The following is a 4,309-nucleotide window of genomic DNA, read 5'->3' on the forward strand; positions in this document are numbered from 1 at the left end:
GGCTACCCAAAGAGAACTCTTTATTATTATTTTGTGGTATGATTTTTATGCAGAGGCCAACAGCTCTGACAGTACAGGTCATGTTACCCTGCCCCCAGTACCCCAAAGCAAGTTAGTAACCAGCAAGTGCATCTGCCAGGCTTTTCTGTGTCACGCAAGGCTGTTAACTGTTGCCCTGCCCAGGCTGAGCTCAAGCCCTGAATGCAGGAAGCCCTGTAAAACCATGTTGAACCCAGCTGGCCATGCTGGCTCCCTGATCTGCCCCTCAGCTTGCAGGGGAGGCAGAGTTAAAGCCACTGGTATTGCAGTTCTGCTTCTCAGGTGCTTACCGCATGTCAACTCTGCCTGTACCCTGCTGCTCCAAAGGTCTAATCCTCCTCACAAGGAGATGCTGGTGGGTGTTAGCTCTATTATTTAGAGGCAGTTTATCTTTAATTGTGGCCTTACACTCAACTAGTAAAGGAGAAGGGAGAATGAGAACAGGAATTTCCTCTGCTTGAACTTCTACTTTTCTCTGATATAGCCCAGCACCTCTGTGCTCAGTGGTGGTGGTTCCCTCAGACAGCACAGGGCTTCCTGTGACAAGAGCTAGCAGGAAAAACGCTTTGTTTTCCTTTTGCTTCCTTTCCCATTGCTTGAGAGGATTCTGAATCCTGCAGGACGTATCTGGATACCTAAAGAGTAAAGCATTAATGTGAGAGTCAACTGGTTGGGTTGCAGCCCTGATCAGCAAAGTGTCAGCACCCTGTCTGTGCCTCAGTTTCTCTTCTCCCCCTTGGCTTGTTTTCTCAGTGGGGCAGGGCCTGGTTTTTGCAGGGTCCCTGAGCAGCACTGAGCTCCAAGGACCTTCCCCCCTTGGGGAAGGAGAAAGAGTCCCAATCCCAACTGCATTCCCAGAAGTGTCAAGTCAGGCCCAGTTCAGGCTGTTTCCAAACCAGAACTGTTAGGATGGAGGCCTTGGCAAAATACCAAGCACATGGAAAAGGGCTAGTGCTGTTCCACTTGGCCCTCCTTAGTTGCAGCCCTGTCACCAGCACCAACGAACCACCAAGAGCCACCTCACCATGAGAGGAAGTAGGTAGGACAGCAGAAAAGCAGCCCATATCCCTGTTGGCTGTGGGAAGAAAGAACTGCCTGCTGAGTTTCCAAAGAAATGATCACAGCAGGAGTGTGGATGAAGTAGAGAAGATTTACCCATGGCTGCCCTGGAAAAGCCAAGAGCTCTCAGAAACTGGGCCCCATCTCTCAGCAGCACAGCTCCCAGGGAACTGCAGGCCCTGGGCTGGGCAGGCAGTGCTCCTACTAGAGGGTTGCAGCCCTAGTTTGATGCCTGAAAGCAATAGGAAATAACCAGAGCAGATAGCTCAGGGATTGCCCAGGAACACGCAGCTTTGCAAACTCAAGAAGCCTGCCCACACCACAGGAAAATTAACAGCTGATAAAAGTAGGAGTTCACCACTGATTTTTCTCCTTCCCACACTGTTCTGCAGCTGCTGCTAGTGGTTATCCCCACCACAGAGCTCACTGCATCTCAACAATACTCTTATTTAAGTTTGCTTTCTCAGCAAGTCTAGAACATCTCGTCCTCTAGGAGAAAAACCCAGCTGGGTAACGCTGCGTTCTGCTGTGTCTGTGGCCCATGGCCTAGCAAGTTCTCATACTTTCATTGTACTTTTCACCCTGAAAGGTCCTAAGCTGCTTAGCAGAAAAAAGCCCTCTTTTCCAGGGAGGGACAATGTCACCTACTGGTGTATTGCTGCTGCTTCTGGAGTGAGCTGCAAAGAGCTGTTTGCTGAGACCCTGCAGCAGTTTAGGGAGGAAATTAAGATCTCTATCACCCGCCCCTGGCACCACATGCAATCAGGAGGACACACGAGGACATTTCCCACACTGGTTATACTCGAGAGAGAAGGGAAATGCCAGAAAGAGGGGGCAGAGGAGCCACAGCACCTCACTGTGCTGGGGATGAGCTGCAGAGAGTTGCCTTTAAAAGTCAGACACCAGTGTGAAGGGAAAGGAGAGATGACAGCAAGGAAATGAGAGGGCTGATAAGGATCTGTGGCTGTGAGGCAGGTGTGTGCTAAGGAGCAGCTCGTGCAAGCAGAGATGTGGAGCTGTTGCTGCATTCTGGTTGTTTCCCTTTACCTGCCTGACATGTCTTTTCATGTCAAAAGCTACATCAAAGAGAGCGATGTAAATAGCTGAACAGGCTTCCTTGTGGGAACAGGGCTGAGTGCCACAGCCAGCCCCTCAGCTGGATCTCTCCCTGGGAGCACCATGAGGAGCTGTCACCTTCCATTAGCTAAGCACCTAGGGAAGAAAGTATATTACATGCGGGAGCCAAACTAAGCAGTGATGCTGGGGAGAGTCACTTGCCTCTGCAGCTCTCTCTTCCCTAGGCCACCACTGATGCTGACGGACACAAGCAGGGCCACAAAAGCAGCACCACATCCCCTGACATCCTCTCTCTATTTTTCTCAAGAAGCTGCATTGCACAAGGGTGCTGGGCTACGCCGGAGCAGTGTCCATGCTCTCAAAGCCCAGGCTCTCCCGTGGTACCCTCTCCCTCTCCAACTACACACAGGTCACAGCAGAGCTCAGGACAGCCCAGAGGCTGCTCTGCACTGGGGCAGCTTGTTACAGCTCCCATAGGACTGGCAGAGTAAAGCACACCCTGCCCTGTGCCCCCACGGCAGGGGCTGGAGCAAGGAAGAAAACTGGCAGCATTGTTCTGATCCCACCATGGGGCTTCCCCAGCCTACTCTGCCCCTTTTATTTGACTGTGAACTTTAACTCTGAAAACCCCAATCCCTGCTCTGCACAAGGAGCTCAAATCTCAGGTTTTATGTTCAATAACCAAGAGTGGGTCAAACACACTGGCATGTAACATTTCAGACATCGGGGTGAGGGTTAGAGATGTTATGCACAACCTCAAATCAAGTGCCCTATGCTAAGGGGGCATTTGCAGCAAACAAAGCAGATAAGGAAAGAGATCACAGGCAGGGAAGAGACTGTAGACTACAGGATTTAAAACTACAGCAGGGACACAAGTCAGAGAGGGGGCAAGAGGAAGCCAAAGCTACAGGGCACAAGAGATTCCTGAAATCCCTGGGAAGCAGCTAACAGTAGCAAAGTGGTGCCCTTCCCCCTTTTCCTGTTTCTGCTACTCTGGCTTATTCTTTTCCTGCAGCCAAACCCAAACCACAGCAGTGCTCTTCCCTCCTACACAGCGCTCAACAGTGGTTTCCAAGGCTATGGATGAGGCTTCGCGGCTTCCTCGGGGAGGTGGTACCACTCGAGATGCTGTGCCAGCCGGAAAACGGCAGCCCCACGTCCTTTTGTGAGCCCCATACCGGCTGCCAACCAGCAAACCCCATTTAGGTTGTATTTGCTTCTTGTCACACCTCCCTCACACACCAGGCCCGGGCCCTGCAGGTGGGTGAGAGCAAGAAACCACAGGCCAGAGTTAAGTAGTTATTAGTGTTTGAAGGGGAGAGGAAGATTGGAACAAGTGGGAGCTGGGGTTTGGCACAACAACAAAAGCAACCGACTCCTCCGGCTACTGTAAACCCGGCAGCGCCTCCGCGATAAGGCTCGTTCGGGTTCTTACCTGCTCCCGCGGGGCAGCTCCGGCAGCCTGCGCGACACCGGCCCTTTCCCCGCGCCTCCCGTCCTGAGGCGCCACGCACGTCCCTCGCTAAGGACGGGAGCGCCGAGCCCGGCGCGGTCGCGGCTCCCACGGCGGCCGGTGCAGGGCTGGGCTCGGAGGCCTCACCGGGACGAGAGGAGGCGCGGGCCGGGCCGGCCGCAGCGCGCTGCAATTAGGGCGGCCCTAATTACCTCAGCGCAGCTAACGGTCGGCGCCTCACCTGAGCCCCGCGCATGCGCACACTCCCCCCCCCGCACACCTCACCTGCGGCCGCGGAGGTGAGCAGCGGGGAGGTGGGAGCGAGGCAAAGCCTGACTGCGCATGCGTCGGCGCGCTCCCCTCAGCCTCTGGGTGCCCCCCCCCCTCCCCGCCCCGCGCGCGCCAACCACCTCCACCCCCCCCCCCGGCGCGCTCCCGGTCCCGCGCGCGTGCGCGCGGCGGAGTCGCGAGACTGACGGCGGCCACGTAGCGCTGCGGCGGCGGCGGCGGCGGCGGAGGAGGAGGAGGAGGAGGAGGAGGAGGAGGAGGAGGAGGAGGGGAGCGGGAGCGGGAGCCGCGGCCCCGGCGGCGGCGGGGCCTGGGCCGGAGCTCGGCGCAGCGACCACTGCGAGCGCCGCGGCGGCGGCTGAGGGGGCCGAGCGGAGGGACCGGGAGGGAGGG

Source organism: Pezoporus wallicus, unplaced genomic scaffold (genome assembly GCF_028554395.1).
Source record: "Pezoporus wallicus isolate ANWC-B61680 ecotype Strahan unplaced genomic scaffold, APGP_CSIRO_Pwel_v1 contig_13057, whole genome shotgun sequence".
Classification (NCBI taxonomy): Eukaryota; Metazoa; Chordata; class Aves; order Psittaciformes; family Psittacidae; genus Pezoporus; species Pezoporus wallicus.